This window comes from Nomascus leucogenys, chromosome 21 (genome assembly GCF_006542625.1).
Source record: "Nomascus leucogenys isolate Asia chromosome 21, Asia_NLE_v1, whole genome shotgun sequence".
NCBI classification, from domain to species: domain Eukaryota; kingdom Metazoa; phylum Chordata; class Mammalia; order Primates; family Hylobatidae; genus Nomascus; species Nomascus leucogenys.
The window spans coordinates 24,830,950-24,849,021 of NC_044401.1; positions in this window are offsets into that span (position 1 = coordinate 24,830,950).

The following is an 18,072-nucleotide window of genomic DNA, read 5'->3' on the forward strand; positions in this document are numbered from 1 at the left end:
GGCCCTGCCAATGAAACAATTTTTTCCTCCTAGACCTCTGGGTCTGTGATGGGAGAGGCTGCCTCAAAGGTCTCTAACATGCCCTATAGACATTTCCTTATTGTCTTGGGGATTAACATTTGGCTCCTTGTTACTCATGTAAATATCTGCAGCTGGCTTGAATTTCTCCCCAGAAAATGGGTTTTTGTTTTCTATCGTATAGTCAGGCTGCAGATTTTCCAAACTTCTATGCTCTGATTCCCTCTAAAACTGAATGCCTTTAACAGCACCCAAGTGACATCTTGAATGCTTTGCTGCTTAGAAATTTCTCCCACCAGATACCCTAAATCATCTCCCTCAAGTTCAAAGTTCCACAAATTTCTAAATGCTGCCAGTTTCTTTGCTAAAACATAACAAGAGTCACCTTTTCTCCAGTTCCCAAAATGTTCCTTGTCTCTATCAGAGACCACCTCAGCCAGGATTTTATTGTCATATCATTATCATCATTTTGGGCAAAGCCATTCAACAAGTCTTTAGGAAGTTCCAAACTTTCCCACATTTTCATGTCTTTTTCTGAGTCCTCCAAACTGTTCCAACCTCTGCTTGTTACCCAGTTCCAAAGCCGCTTCCACATCTTCAGGTACCTTTTTAGCAATGCCCCACTCTACTGGTACCAATTTACTATATTAGTCCATTTTCACACTGTCGATAAAAACAGACCTGAGACTAAGAAGAAAAAGGTTTAATTGGACTTATAGTTCCACATGGCTGGGAAGGCCTCAGAATCATGGCAGGAGGTGAAAGGCACTTACATGGTGGTGGCAAGAGAAAATGAGGAGGAAGCAAAAGCAGAAACCCCTGATAAACCCATCAGACCTCATGAGACTTATTCACTATCATGAGAGTAGCACAGGATAAACCAGCCCACATGATTCAATTACCTCCCCCTGAGCCCCTCCCACAACGTGGGAATTCTGGGAGATACAATTGAGATTTGGATGGGGACACAGCCAAACCATATCAGTCCCTAAAGGTTTACACAATGGGGACATTAGTCTAAGTATCTAACTGCATCAACAACCACAAAGGGATGGGGACACCAACCCATGCTGTGATCTGGGGTGGGGTGCTGTATTAGTTTCCTTTCTGTTTTGTAACATAGTAGTAAAATTTCATTGACTTAAAATGATACACATTAATTATTTTACTATTCTGTAGGAAAGAAGTCCAAATGTGGGTTTCAGCCAACCATATTCAAGGCATTGAGAGTCCTTTTGTTTTCCAGTTTTTAGAAGCTGACTGCATTCCATGACTTGCAGCTACCTCCTCCATTTTCACCACTAACAGAGTAGTATATTCCAATCTTTTTTCAGTGATTATATTGAGTCCACTTGGGTAATTCAATATGATCCTTCATCTCAAAATACTTAAACAAATAACGCATCCCTTTTGTTATGCAAAATAACATAGCCACACATACCAGGGATTAGGATATGAACCTCTTTGGGAGTCATTATTCTGGCTATCACAGGCACCAAGAGACTCTAGCTATAACAGTTTGTCAATAACAAGTATAGTAGTCATACTGAGATTTACTCTTCAGAGGGTTGAAAAAATTTCAAAAATTAAACAGATTAATGTGTATAAAAGAAAAAGCAAGATAAACCCTCCTGTAGGATTCTTTCTTTCTTGACAGCATGACCGTGTCATGAAGCTAAGCAGCCTGCATTGTCTGGAACTGGGTAGTATTGATTCATGCATATATATTTAGTGAAGAGCCAGTATTGATTTGCTTATTTTGTTTCTGAGCATAGGAGTTAGCAGATAATAAAAAGTACATTGAGCTATGTTTGTTTCATTTCCAGATATGTTGGCAGATGACTAAAGAGAGGCAAATTGGAAGGGAAAGGCAATACTTTTATTTATGTTTTGGAAGCATATATGTACATATAATATTCTTTGTGAATTACCTGAATTCTAGGTTACATACGTCAGTTCCCAGCAAATAAAACTTCAGCAAAGTTTGTTTGAAAACAAAGACAGAGTAGTAAAACATCTATATTTAAATTGCAAAGTGTCTTAAATAATTGCAGCAGCAGGAATAACAAAGCAATGCAAGGAATTTAGGAATTGTCATTCTGAAAAGTCAAAACGATAGTGTTGACTTCAGACATGGCTGGCTGTTGGTGCTAAAATTACACTACCAGATTTCAGGCTTCTTTTCTCCTTTTCCTCATTCCGTACCTGGACTGAATTTCCATTCAGATTCTCTTCTAACAGTTACAATTTTAATTGAAACAATAGAGGCTTCATTCTATCTTCCAATCATTCCAAGCATAACACCAAAATGATCCAACTACCCAAATATTTTAAAGTAAAATATTGGGAAATGGTCACTGTGGTGGTCTGAATAATGGACCTCCAAGATGTCCATATTCTAGTTCCTGAAATTTGTGACTGTTACTTTGTACAGAAAAGTCTTTGCAAGTGTGATTAAGTTAAGGATCTTGGGATGGAGAGATTATCCTAGATTATTGTATAGGCTCCAAATGCAAACATAAACATTCTTATAAGAGGGAGGGTTGAGAGAGCTATAGTGCAGAAGAAGAGAAAGTAATGAGGTCTCGAAGGCAGAGGTTAGAGTGATAATTTCAGAAGCCACCAGATACAGACAGCTACAAAAAAAACTGTAAGAGGCAAAGAACAAATTCTCCGCTTAAAGTCTTAGGAGAAAGCATAGCCCAGCAGACACCTTGATTTCAGCTGATTTTGGACTTCTGGCTTCTAGAACTGTGAGATAATAAATTTCTGTTATTCTAAGTGATGAAGTTTGTTTTAGTTTTTTTGCAGCAGTTAAGAGAAACTAATATAGTCACATTAGCTAGTCTGTGAATATATCTGTGAACTAGTAAATGTGACTCAAAGGTAACTTGCATTAATTGGTCTGGCATGGATTATATATGCACAGCTTGAGCAGAGTTACAGGGTAGACTTAAGTTCCATGGACTGAATATGAGAGAAGGATGGCTTCCAAAAGAAATAGGGAGCTGGTTTCAGAAGTTGGGTTAGTGGAAACTGGGCATTTATAAACAGCACAATTCATAAACAGAATATACTACCATATCTGCCTGTCATCCAGTTATCTGCATGGCTGTCTAGGGGATTCTGAGTTGTGCTGGTGTGGAGACAAGGCTCTTAGGGAACATAGAACTGAGTGGAGGAAAATAAACACGCATCTTTTCTTCCCCTCTCTCTTTCTCCTGCTCCTTCCCTCTACCCTCCCTTTCTTTTTTTCTTCCTTCTTTCTTACTAAGAGATATGCTGGTTTATATAGAGAAGATTTAAGATTAATCTGAAGCAGAAAAAAATAGACATGAAGTAGAAGTAAATTAATGCATTCAAAACCAGCACTTCATCTTGATGTTTTCTTATTTTTATGAAAAATACTTTTAACACTGTAGTTAATCCTAATTACTTTCCAAACTATAGTAATGCAATTCTTCTAGATTATTCTCTGGGAAGTAAAAATATGCCTAAAATGGACATTTTTTCATTTAACTGGACCTAGTTTTTTGTTTTAAAAATAAGGAACACGTTAAATTTATGAGCTCTATATTTTAAAGTGAGTTATCTTCCTTTTTTTTTTTTTGTCTTCTATATCTGAATGAACTCTTACCAACTTTGGTCACGTCTTCAACCATAGTGATGTATTTACCTTTCATTACCCTTAAACCAGTGATGATCAGGATTCCATCCCTTCATTTATTATTGCTCTGATTTTCTAACTCATCTTTCTGATTTCACATGTATTCTTCCATACCCAACCAGAGAGACACTAATAAATTAATTTTGAATTACATCCTGAATAAAAATTTTCTTGCAGAAATAAAATAGCTCTCCATGAACTATAAGATTAAATTCAGGATGCACAGCTGCGCATTCAAGACACACCAGATCTGGATCAACCTAATCTGTGAAATAGCTATTAAAATCCTTCTCATACTTTGAATTGCTATTACAATGAAATGTTTCACGTTTTTTATGCCTGCCTTTCATGGATCCTACATTGTATTTTTTTTTTTTTTTTTTTTTTTTGAGACGGAGTCTCGCTCTGTCGCCCAGGCTGGAGTGCAGTGGCGCAATCTCGGCTCACTGCAAGCTCCGCCTCCCGGGTTCACGCCATTCCCCTGCCTCAGCCTCTCCGAGTAGCTGGGACTACAGGCACCTGCCACCACGCCCGGCTAATTTTTTGTATTTTTAGTAGAGACGGGGTTTCACTGTGGTCTCGATCTCCTGACCTCGTGATCCGCCCGCCTCGGCCTCCCAAAGTGCTGGGATTACAAGCGTGAGCCACCGTGCCGGGCCCCTACATTGTGTATTTTATGTGCGCCTAACTTACCTTTTAAAGCAGTGTTTCCCAGAGTGTGGACTGAAGTTCATCTGCAGCAGAATCTTCTGCAATGCTCTTAGCAAATTCCGATTTCTGCTTTATAACCCGGAACTACTTATATGAAATCCTGATTCACATCAAGCCTCGCTATTGATTCTTTTATATATTCAAGTTAAGATTCTCTGTTTCTGAAGTTGACTTACAGTCCATTTTCTTCTCAAAGCCTTTTTCACTCATCAAAACACAATGTAATATGTATTTTCCACTTTTAATTCTGTATTTGAAATTTAAAAGAATAGTCATGTATTATTTATATTTTAATGAGTGGATAGTTTTTATTTTTCAACAATTACTGAGTAGTTAATTGCTCATTTAAGATTCTGACTTAACTAAAGAAATGTCCTTGACTATAAGTCGAATTTTCTCAAATGACAGAAATATGTTTTTTAATAGTCTATTATGTATTCTAGAACACGTATTAAAAAAATCATAGTTCCAACTCAAATTCAATTGTAGAAAATACAGAACACAGCTTGACTATTTTCTTGAGCACAGTATACTCTACATCCACATCTGATACACTCCTTACAAATTAACTGAAAAGTAGATACTATTAAAAATTTCCATTCTGTCCATTAAGGTCTTTAAGGAGCCTTTAGTTATAAATTACTTATAACTGTCCAATGCGAGTCATGAAGTTACCTAGTGGTTCTGTTTGGATTTATTTATGCCTAGATAGACCTCATGTGTTTTATCACTATGAGACGTTGCTTTGCCAGAGTCATTCTGTGTTGAGCCAGTTTAACAGGGTGGCTAGCAAGGGAGATGCCCAGGGCATTAATTTAAAAGGGACACTAAAATATTATTGTAAATACATTGGATTTATGATGCCAGTTAACTATGGTTTTCACATAGAAACTTCTGTAAAAATTGTTGAATGTATATTGCTCAAATTCCTGCGGATTCAGACAGCACATCAAAAAGAAAGATAATTTCACAGGTGGTGGAAGATCTCAGGTTATTTTTTTTTTTTGACAGAATGACTGTGAAAACATAGGTTGTACTAATGAAGATGAGGATAGTTGCTAATAAGTAGTCATTCAAAGTTAAAATTTAGTTTAAAACCAAATAATATATAAATACATAGTGTTAGTTAATTGAATTTACTTAGTTATTTTGATTATTTTATTAAAGCTTTGACAAATTTTAGATATGTTAAAATATGTTTTCCACATAGCTACCTGCTGAAAAAATGACATATTAAATATTATGGTAAATATTTATTTAAAATGTAAATATGTCTTTTATATTTAGCAAAATACACATTTCCTTCTGCTATCAGTAGCTATTATATAACTTGAATCGGGAGCCCTACATATGTTTATAGTCTTCAGAACTATTATTATATTTAAATGTGCCATTTGTTGTTACATTAAATTGCTTCAGAAATGCGGGGATTTTTTTAACCTTGTGCCTGTATTCCTTTTGAGTCCTAAATCCTCCCTCACTGTCAAGATATTAGTTATTTTTTGCATCTTCACTGTGACTCTAGCATCCAGATGAAATAGATCATTTAAAATTAAATACCATATACTCAGGCTCTTGAAAGTGCTTGTTTGTAATCTGATGTGCCCTGGGATTCCAGATAACAAGTTCGATGAATAATCATATAAAAATTACAGACATATTCAACTAAAGGAAACACTGAGGGGGATTCTTTTTACAAGTCGCACAATTTCAAATACTTAGCTATTAGTATCTATTTTACGTCTTCAGAAGTTTCCTTGCATTGAACTTACTTGTAACTTCTTTGTCATTTTAAAGATCGTTGTGTATGTATGTGGTTTAATTTGGCATTGGACAAATTTTTCATAACTGTATTATGCTGACTAGCAGTATACATGTTTAATATTAGTGCTGAATACATTGTTGGATGAATGAATGAACAAATTATTCTATTATTTATTTTTATAGATACTCAACATTGTCTATAAATATGAAAATACGAATGTCAACATTTAATAGAGGACCCAAAATGCAAGAAGGTGAATGGATTTTAAAGGACACATCACCAATAACTGACATACACTTTCAAGTACTCTATACAGCAGTTTCTAAATCTACAAAGAGACTATGGGTAGCCATAATAAATACAAAAAATAATTATTTTAGGAAGAAAATATATGGAGGATAATAATAGAAAGTATAGGCAATTTTTATAAGACATTTAACTTTAAAATACCTGTCAGAAAGAGCACAACCTTCAAAATTCATGATATATAGATACAGTATTAAACCTGTTTATAAGGTTCTAAAATGAAAGATAATAGGTCAGCCTAATGTGTAGACATGTATCTTTTCCTATTTAATAATGATTTCTGCTTACAATTTATTTTCAAAGTACTTTGGAGAATATTATAATATTTTACTGTATTTTCAATGCATGAGAAGAAAAAAACACCCTTCCCTGAAGTGTGTATGTCAGCTTATAAATCACTCTCTTTGGAATAGCATTTAAATTCTGGAAAGTACCATATACAGAAACATAACTATGAATATAGAGGTACAATAATAATAAATAATAAACATTTTAGCTACAAACCCTTTTTATTCAAAGATATGCATGATGATGTTATGGTTCTTGTGCATCAACATGCTTATACATAACTGAAATAAAATAACATAATTCAAATAGCTAAGAATTACTGTCATTATAGTAGAATGTATTTTTTTTCTGTCTATGATTTGAATCACACACATTAGTAAAGAAAATCTACTTTGAGGAATGATGTTATTTAATGAAATTGCCTTTTGTGAGGACTTGGTGATGTACTTCTCTTCACTTAATGAAGATGTACACTTAGTTGTAGAAGTCATGGGATTAAAATAGCCTTTTGCTCTTTACCCTTCCTTTTCCTTCTTGTATAAAATAGAATGTGATGACTGGAATTGTAGCAGTTATTTTGATCCTACGAGAAAAAAAAAATCATGAGAACTTCTAAGACCTTAATCCTGATATTTTTCAACATCCGAATCACTATCATCACTATCCCTAACTGCCTGCCTCAGACTAATTATCTAAACCATTTTGTGTTTAGTCCAGTGTAGTTATGACTCCATTATTTGTGATTAAATGTACTACCTAATTAATTACTTTACCTGAGAGGAAAAAAAAGGCTTAACATCTTTATCATTTTCAATTACCAAAAACATTATTTTGTAAAAGTCTTCTTTCCTCTTAACATAGTAATAATGATTTTAGTAAAGATTGAGATTTCAGAAACAGTATGAAAACTGCTTTGTCTTTTCAGGAAAAGTAAATAAGGCCTCTGTTTTTTATAAAATTATATCAAAAGAATATTATGAGAATAACTCAGAATAAATACAATGAACTATCATTCACATTGATGGTTTGAGATTCATAAAAGGTCTGGGAGCCAGCATCTAAGCTACTGCTATAACAGATAGCAAAAACTACAATTAATTTCCAAAGGGAAGTAAAGAGAGTTCCACTGGGATTTTATACACTGCAATGAGAACACAGAATTAATGAATGCATCTTTCTTCAAGTTTCACTGTTGGTAAGAATAATAGCCAATGGTACATTGCCTTCCCATTAGAGTTAGTAACCTCCAGAGAGACTATGAAGGCAAAGAGCGTTCCACAAAGTAGCTATTTGATAAGGGTCATTGGTGAGTATATCGAGTTTCTTCTCTGCTATTTCAGAGGAAGAATTTACAAAATGTTATGGCTGCTTATTTGCCACTGAAAGAGGCTGAACTGAAGATTTCATTTGTGAATATGTTAGAAGCTCATATTGCTGCATGGCAGCTGATACAATATATTTTAAAATTTAAGGAAGAAAAAGGCCAAGATGCAAACCTAGCTCTGCCCAGGGGAGGACTACCTATTGTGTAGGTTCATTACCTGAGTGAATAACAGGAAACTGCTCAGCTTCTGTGTTAAGGTTGATAAGCCTGCACATTTATTTTAAAAGTTCACATGCAGAAGATACGCTACAACTACTTCCAATATTACAAAAATCACCCTTGGAATGATAAGCTCTGAAGGATGTTTGTACTGTCTACATATTTCAGACAGCATTTTAGGTGCAGAATTGAATTTTACACACACACACACACAATCAACATTATCATCATCATCATCATCATCCTTCAATCTCAAAAGACTTCTTGTGCAATCCAATGCAGTAACAGGAAAAAATATGACCTAGTTTAAGACTGTTGATAGCACTTTGGAAGGCAATCAACAGTGACTGCATTAAAAAATATATACTAGGATTCACCTGATGCTGAGAGTTTGGCATCATTTCATGCTCCTTTAAATCTATAAGTGGCAAGATATCATAGATTGTTTCTGCTATTAATACACTTTTGATATAGATAGTTTAGGAGGAAACTTTTAACCAAAGAATCCAGTATTTATTTAGAGTATTGTTACTATTATGCAGCAAATGAACCAAGTTTTTCTGATTTATTTTATAAATACTAGGCTGGTGCGAAAGTAGTTGCTGTTTTTGATATAACTTTTAATGCATCAACCTAAAATATATCAATTATTGGTTATTCCCAACTCCTTCCTTTAAGCTAGGAAATTTTAGTGTGATAACAATTTATCTGATTTAATATAACCATGTAAAATAAATCAGACGAATATAAAATGAAGTACTTTTTGTCTTTATTCTTCAATAAATTTGACGTTTTATTCTTTAATTATTTGTTATTCACTCAGAAAATAGTAATTGAATTTATATTTGGTTTGGGAAACTGTGAAACTATGCAGGACATGCCATTGTAAACCCTTGTGAATATAGTTAAAGGAAGGTGAAAATTGGTCTCTTCTTTTGCACCATTTAAAATATTTGATCAGCCTTTCTTTTAATCAAATTTAATTCACTAGACTAAAGAATGTGACTGGAATAGGACAGGTTTGTTAAATGAAGGTTGAGGAGCATCTAGAGTATTCATACATGTGTATTAGTTTTGACAAATCACTTGAAATAGTTTACAAACTATAGTGTGTAAGTTAATTTCTACCTTTTTGATGGGGGGGGGAGTCCATGGCCTCTAATAATACCCTAATATACCCCGTTCTTCATCCAATTCTATTGTATAACCCCTGGCATAAAAAAATCTATTGTGGAAATTTCTCTGTATGTTTTTTTTGTTGTTGTTGCAACAGAACCACCAGTAATGTTATTCAATGGGAATAAGCTAGCTGTGAGAAGACCCATTTGAAAAATCCGTAGAGAATGACATTTAAATAATGTAAGCAAAGCTGCCTTACTTTGGGGCTCCAAGCACTTCATGGACAGCTTCTGAAGGAAGCATCCATGTAAAGTGCCTATTACCCAAAGAGACTGACTCCTGTGATTATTACATCTATATATTTAATCCTTATAAATTTTTAGTTTTAATTGAATAGATATGACTGGAAGGCCTGGTGGTGACCATCGAGGAATGGAATAGAAGAAGGTTATTAAATATATTGGCAACAATAAGACTTTAGAGCTCAAATAAACCATGACTATGTTTATAGACAAATGAAGTCTGGGTGTGAGGAGAGTGGTTCAGGAGATTTGTGGTGGCTTGATTGTAAATATCTGATATTTTGTTGTGGGAATTAACAATGAGTTTGAGCATTAGTTCTTAGCCCCAGCCTTAACTATATTTGATTTGTAGAAACTATAAAATTATTTGATAAAAAGTTGTAAAATTATTCCAAGCATCAATGTAAATCTAATGTAATTAGATTGAATTACCTTAATATCATGTAACCCCAATCTAATGTAATTGGGATACATTAGATGCTAGTTTAAATATAGAAAAATTGGGTAAAATCTTCCCCAAGAACTTTCTTTTTTTTTTTTTTTTTTGAGACGGAGTCGCCCAGGCTGGATTGCAGTGGGCACTGCACTTGGCTCACTGCAAGCTCTGCCTACTGGGTTCATGCCATTCTCCTGCCTCAGCCTCCTGAGTAGATGAGACTAGAGGCGCCCACCACCACGCCAGGCTAATTTATTTTATTTTATTTTTTTTTGTATTTTTAGTAGAGACAGGGTTTCACTGTGTTAGCCAGGATGGTCTCGATCTCCTGACCTCGTGATCCGCCCACCACAGCGTCCCACAAGTGCTGGGATTACAGGCGTGAGCCACCACGCCCGGCCAAGAACTGTTATTTTTAATTTATTTCTGTTACTAAATGCTACTAATACCAACTTGAAAGCATGTATTATGTAATGCAGACATGAGAAACAGGATGGATTTAGAAAATAAAAATTACCCTGAACTTGAGCCTTGAAGTCTGTAGCTTCATCCTTATAATAGGATGCAGGTCGCAGATTGCATTTTTAATTAATCAGCACATTTTTAGCTATTTCTAAGCCCAAGGTAGAGTTTTGATTTTATAATGCTTTTAGTTCATAAAAATAAGTTTAAACCCTACTTTAAAGCATTTTATATTTATGTTGCTGTGGTCAGGGTAGCAGTGGGTAGTCATGTTCGTAATATGACTTGTTGAAAAAACACCATTGCTGTATTCCCATTGATTCCCAAGATTTTGAAAGGAGCATTAAATCTTTTGGGTCATCATTATATAGTCTATTGAAGCAGTACTTATTAAATAGTCAGTAAAATACTGCCTGTTTGAAAGTTAACAACCTTTGGAAACTGCATCAGCTGTTATAGGTCACCAGAATAGTGTTAAGTAAGTTACTGCTTCAGTGCACTAAATAGCACTTGCTTGTCTGAAAGAATAGAGGCAGCCTCTAAAGGCCCCTGACTTATGGTTAGGGATGAGAATACACATAGGGCAAAATCACTACAACTAGGAAACATACACCTCAGAACTACAACTTGATAGACAGGGCTTTTGAGCTTTTAGACATTAAATAAATAGATAATTAGCTTTCTTATTTACATGGAAACTTTATAACATGACGATTTTGAGACACAAACTGTTCTTTTTCATGGCTTTCATCTTCTGTTAAAAATGCCAGTTGTTTTCAGTAGCTTTACCATTAATAGCCTTCACAGAATGTTGCCATTTGTTTTAATAAAAGAAAAGAATTATTAAATTACTGATACTATACAGCAAGCTTTGAATTAACTAAAATTAAGGTCTAAAATGGAGCTTTTGGTGGTATTTCATTTTTATGAGTTTGCCTCTTTCCAACCGGGTTGTATTAAATTAATTCTTCTCTGTACCTATATAATATTTCCAAATAGTGAATTTAAAAACAACATACATAGTAGGAAGAAAAGCGCCTCTTAGAAACACTCATTTAGTGAACTTTTTTTGCAAGCTTGTCCAACCTTCGGCCCACGGGCCGCATGAATCTCAGGATGGCTTTGAATGTGGCCCAACACAAATTCATAAACTTTCTTAAAACATTATGAGAATTTTTTGTGATTTTTTTAGACCATAAGCTATTGTTGTTGTTAGTGTATTTTATGTGTGACCCAAGACAGTTCTTCTTCCAATGCGGCCCAGGGAAGCCAAAAGATTGGACACCCCTGTTTTAGAGTTAATTTATAAATGAGGATGTGTTTCTTCAGCATTGGTGCAATTGTGCGATGAGTAAATAGGATGAAGCTGCCTAAAAATACGGGTGTGGGAAGAAGAATTACCACATACTGTTGAGGGCCATAGCTCCCTAGTCATATATTTCAAAGGAGGCTACCTGACTAGCTGGGCATAATTCAAAACTAGTGGTTTCCTTGGTCCAAGTTTGCTTACTCAAAATAAAACATGCATTACAAGAATATGATGACAACACAGTTAGCATTTAATTAAAAGTTTCTACCTGGTAGAATTTTTCAATTGTTTTATGACCATTAATGTTTCCAATATTTATTATGATGTAGTCATTATTATAAACCCCATTATATGAATGAGGACCACAAAACACAGAGAAAGGAAGTCATTTCTCAAGATCACATTGTTGGTAAGTGGTAGAGTCCAGAACCATGCTCTTTTAACAATAGGATATTTTGCCTTGCTTGTTACATGCTTAGACTGTTTATGCATAAAGTATAAAAATATATCCATAAACAGATATGCATCTGCAAAGGTACAGAATGACATACCAAAAAATCCTCAAAATCATATTAATAGGGCATCATTATCCTTTGTACAGATGAAAACAGAGTTGAGAACCAGAAAGACTGAAGAACAAGAGGATTTTTTAATTTTTTTAAGAAAGCAGAAGTTTAATTACGTTCCCATAGATGCCCCGAAGCCAGCAGCCCACTGGGCTGCTATGATAGCTCCAAGATGGCGTTTCATGGCTTATTACAACTGATGAAAGAAGGCAAACAACGCTTTTCTCCAAATAACTCAGGTTATTCTCTATTTTTTTTTTTTCTTGAGACAGAGTTTCACTCTTTTTGCCCAGGCTAGAGTGCAATGGCACGATCTCAGCTCACCACAACCTCCACCTCCTGGGTTCAAGCGATTCTCCTGCCTCAGCCTCCTGAGTAGCTGAGATTACAAGCATGTGTCACTATGCCCGGCTAATTTTGTATATTTAGTAGAGACAGAGTTTCTCCGTGTTGGTCAGGCTGGTCTTGAACTCACGACCTCAGGTGATCTGCCTGCCTTGGCCTCCCAAAGTGCTGGGAGTTGCAATTATCAAAAAAATGCACCTAAAAACACCATGTCTTATATACCATGGTAATAGAAAATATATTTCATAATTTGGTTGTACAGCTTCAGAATAGCTTTTTATGCAATACCACCAAGAGTATATATAAAATGCCCATTGTGTTTGTTTAGTATTGAGTTTGTCTTGTGCATAATGCATTTCAACTTATTTAATACCCCAATCTTTGTCCCTAAAATTCAATACATACTTGACTCTATAAAAGAATAGCTGGCATGAGCTATCTAAAAATTAAATGGGGCAAATAAACAGTTTGAATAGAGGATAGTTAAAGGAATAATAACTCTTATAATACATCTGATAATCAATCAATATCAGTGTAAAAATATATGAAATATATAAACTTATACACTGAGGACATAAGGAGGAATAATCCAAATCAAATTCCATATTTAGCAAAATAAAGAATTAGTGTTGTAGCAGGCTTTGGCTTCAAAGAACCCAATGGGATAAGAAATAATGGTCATTCTCAGCAAGGATCCAAACTTCATTTTATTAAAATACAAATACATTTATCATTATGAAAAATCTTCTGGCTAATTTCAAATTCTAAATCATTACGAAGTGAAATTAAATGCAATAAATTTCTGAATACAAAATGTTGCTTTCTAATAAATTATTTTAGCTTTATTTAATTTGCTATTATAGTATTAATTAGTCTCAGAGTTATAAAACTGCAGCATTAGCCCTGGGCTTTTTGCCATTACAAGTGCTGTTTTCTAAAATCTAGCTAAAAATAATTATTTTTACAGTGTGGGAGCTATGATTCTATCTTATGAATTAGGATTGGGAGATGATATTTCAAGAACTGTTTGTGCCACAATATTAGTAGTAACCCACTTATGGAAACTCACAGAATTACAAGTACAAAAATGAATAAATATTCCTTATATACACAAAGAGGTGACTTTGCATCATCTTTCCTATTAAAATGATATTTAACCTTAGAAACGTCACATATTGACATTCTTGTTGGTACTCCAAATGGGCTATAACTAGTTCTCCTGGTCCTGGAGAACAATTTTAGTTTCTATAATAGAGACTAGTTCTTCAAATCACCTATTTCTTACCACTCCTTGTGGTTCTAGAATTTGTCTTTTCTGTTCAAAACTTAGTTAATTTTACAGGCACTCGGTTTCTGTAATGCACGTATGTCTCTTCAACATCTTACTGCTTTTTACTTTTTCTACTTACCTTTTCCTAGTTACCAAGTGTTTTCCTTTTCTTCATTTCAAAGGCAGGAAAAATTTACATCGAGGAAAGAGCAACCTCTTTCATCAGTAGTGCTGGGGACCCTGGATAGCTACATGTAGAAGAATGAAACTAGACTCCTATTTCTCACCATATACAAAAATTTGTTCTAAATAAATTAAAAACTTAAATATGATACTTGAAACTATGAAACTACTAGAATAAAATATAGGGAAAATGCTTCATGAAACTGGACTAGGCAAGGATGTTTTGAAGAAGACCTCAAAAGCACAGCGATCAAAAGCAAAAATAGAAAAAATGGAATTACGTCAAACTAAAAGACTTCTACACAGTAAAAGAAACAAGCATTAAGATAAAGAGACAACGTAAAAATGGGAAAATATGTACAAAGTATCCACCTGACAAAGAGTTAATATCCAGGATGTATAAGAAACCCAAACAACTCAGCAAAAATAACAAATATTCTGATTAAAGAATGGACAAAATACCTGACTAGACTTTTCTCCAAATTAGACTAACAAATGGCCAAGTGATATATGGGCAAATGCTCAGCATCACCAGTCATCAGAGAAACGCAAATTAAAACTACAATGAGATATTACTTCACCCCAGCTAGAATGGCTATAATCGAAAAAGAAAAAAGAAAACACAAAACAAACAAACAAAAATGCTGGCAAAGATGTACAGAAAAGGAAACTTTTATATACTGTTGATAGGAATGTAAATTAGTACAGTCACAATGGAGAACAGTATGGAGGTTCCTCAAAAAACTGAAAATAGAATGACCATATGATCTAGCAACACCACCGTTGGGTATATACCCAAAAGAAAGAAAATTGGTATACTGAAGACATAGTTATACTCCAGTGTTTATTGCAGGACTATATGCAATAGCCAAAATACAGAATATTAACTCCCCTAATTTGATGATTCTACTCTATATACATGCGTTAAAACCTCACATTGTACTCCACAATTATGTACAATTATATGTTAATTATAAATTTTAAAAATATTTTTTAAAAATTTAATTTATAATAGATAATTCTTATAAATTAGAATTATTGATATACATATTATATACAGAAAAGAGAAATGTTAATTTTAAATAAAATTAAAATACTGTGAATGCCACTAAGCTCTAATGGTATTTTTGTTGTGGATTTCTTTGGGAGTTTCAAAGAAAACTTTATTTCTCACTAGTTAAAAATTATCTTGCACAATATCATAAACAACATACCACATCAACATATTCTATTCTCTGCTTTTATTGCTAGGTTACACTAATATTCCTATAATTTTAATTGTGAAATCAGCTGTGTTTTAAGCCAACAGAAAGAAAACACGCAAAAAGAAATAACAAATGTACTTCTGTAACACATTCAGCATTTAGAATGTTGTCTATACTATCTCCTTTAGTTTCAAATCATTTGTATGAAATCTACTTTAAAAATAAAGTTTTATATGGTATTGCATCCATGTCTGGTTTTTGTAGACATTGTAAGCATTAACAAAAAGTTATCTGTCTGACAGAACATGTATAAACTATAGAGATCCACTTCTCAGACTGAAGTCATCATTGGTTTTGGATGTAGATTTTTGTCTATGAGGTTTCTAAATATAAAAATGTATTTTTATCCAGTTATAATTTTAGTGTATCTAATGCTTTAATTGAACCATATCATAATAGCTATAAACTAATAGAACAACCAAAATTTCAAAATGCTCACGGCAGCATGAAACTTGAGATACTCTCCCGCTGATATATAATGGAAGTACTCTTTTATCATTTAAAATATGCAAATCCATTATATAATTTTATGGTTATTAAAGGAAAATTGAATAAAACAGATCTCCTTTATTAGGAGCTGTCAGGAAACAAGCAGCTGTGAACTGCATCAACTTTGATATCACACGCACAAACAATCTGGCTGCTTTCCTAAAATTTACTAATGCTTGTTTTGTTAATAGTATATACATATATATATATATTTCTGAAAATTTAGTCAGGAAACATAATAATAATATTATGCTTTTATTTGGTTCATTTCAATAATGGGAAATACTTATTTCAATATACATGGCAGATATTTTAATTTAACTAAATTGTATATACCACTAATATAAAGATTCCTTACAAAAGTACTTTTTGGTTAAAGGATAAATCAACTGTCTTTGTTTTTTAAGACAGTAGAAAAATGTCTTTCTTATAATAAACAGTTCTGATGTACAACAGGTCACTTCTTCCCAGTCCCTAACACAGAATAATTCAAAACTTAACATTTCTATTAATTGAATTTTGACATATCATCAGCCATTTTAGTGAGGAAAATGCTCTTATGGAATGTATTACTATTAAATTTTATAACTCTTAATTATAGAACACCATGCATCTCAAGCAATATTATAATAGTTCTTTTTGGCTTCCAGAAGACTTCTGACTTTGCAATTGTATTGAAGAGAAAAATAAAATTGATGTGCTTTGTTACAAATTAAACTGCATCTCCCCAACATACATATTGAAGTCCTAACCTCCAGTATTTGTAATGGTGACCTTATTTGGAAAGTAGGGTCTTTGAAGATGTAATCAAGTGAAGATAAGGTCATACATGATTAGGGCGAGCCCTAATCCAATATCACTTGTTTATAAGAAGAATGATATGTGATGAAGAAGGCAGAGATTGGAGTGATGAGTCTACAAGCACAGGACAGACTAGTTATTGCTCGAAAACACCAGAGGACAAGAAAAGTCACCCGGTGTTCCACAGTGAGCAAGTCTATGCAAACCTCTCCTCAAAGGCTAATGGAGCTGAGAGGCTGAAGAAAGAGGCTGCCAAATCCAGTTTCTCAGAAAGAAACATTAATAGGGACTTACCAACAGAAGCTATGTCTCAGGTGGCCATGAGATGGTGAATCCTCACAACAGCCCTCCAGCAAGTTTTCTTTATATAGCAAGTTTTTGATAAAACCTGTGCAGCTGGTCACACATCACACTTTTTTTTTTTTTTTTAACAAAACTTGTAACCACTGGGCAGGGTAGATAAACCTCTTTATGAGGGGTTATCTATGCTATGGGAATTGTTTCTCTATGAGAGGATATTTATGCTACAGGCATTGTCTCTTGACCTGGCTGCAGGACTGCCTTGGTTCACACGAGTCAAACATCCCTCTTCATGAGTGTATCCTTCAAGATGATGTTGCTCTTGCTGTGGGACAGGCTGTTCTCCTATACTGGGAACCATTCTTGAAATCTTATGATTTCTTACAGAGTTTGCAGTTATGACAGCCCTAGTCACTGGATCATGTTTAAGGTACTTTCCCTTTCCGTGTAGCATATTGAAAACTTCTTAAAGTTTGTATTTCCTTTCATTGTGTTCCTGGAATCCTATTGCTCAGTGGTGAGAGTCGAGACTCTCTTGGAAAAATAAGTTTCTTGGGTTTCTACTGTCTCTCTAGAATTGCTTAGTCCTGGAACACCTTGCCTGTAGGGAAAAATTAGCCTTAGTGCCTCCAGACCCTCTCACTGGACAATCAATCTAAGCAGATTGCTGAGATGAAGCTGTTGTGGGTGTTTGTGGAGCCTGGACCCCTGTAAACCTGGACCCCTGTAAACCTGGATAGGAATAATATGTGTGCTGTATGATCATTAGAACACTGTCTGCAACATTTGATTGTGCAGGTCTTGGGTAACATATATTTTTCTATATTGTATTTTCTTCTGCAGTAGTGAGATATTCCTCAAATATGTCATTTCCATCTGCTATTTTCCTATTTCTTTGAGGAAGATGTAGCTGAGTTTTGAATAGTT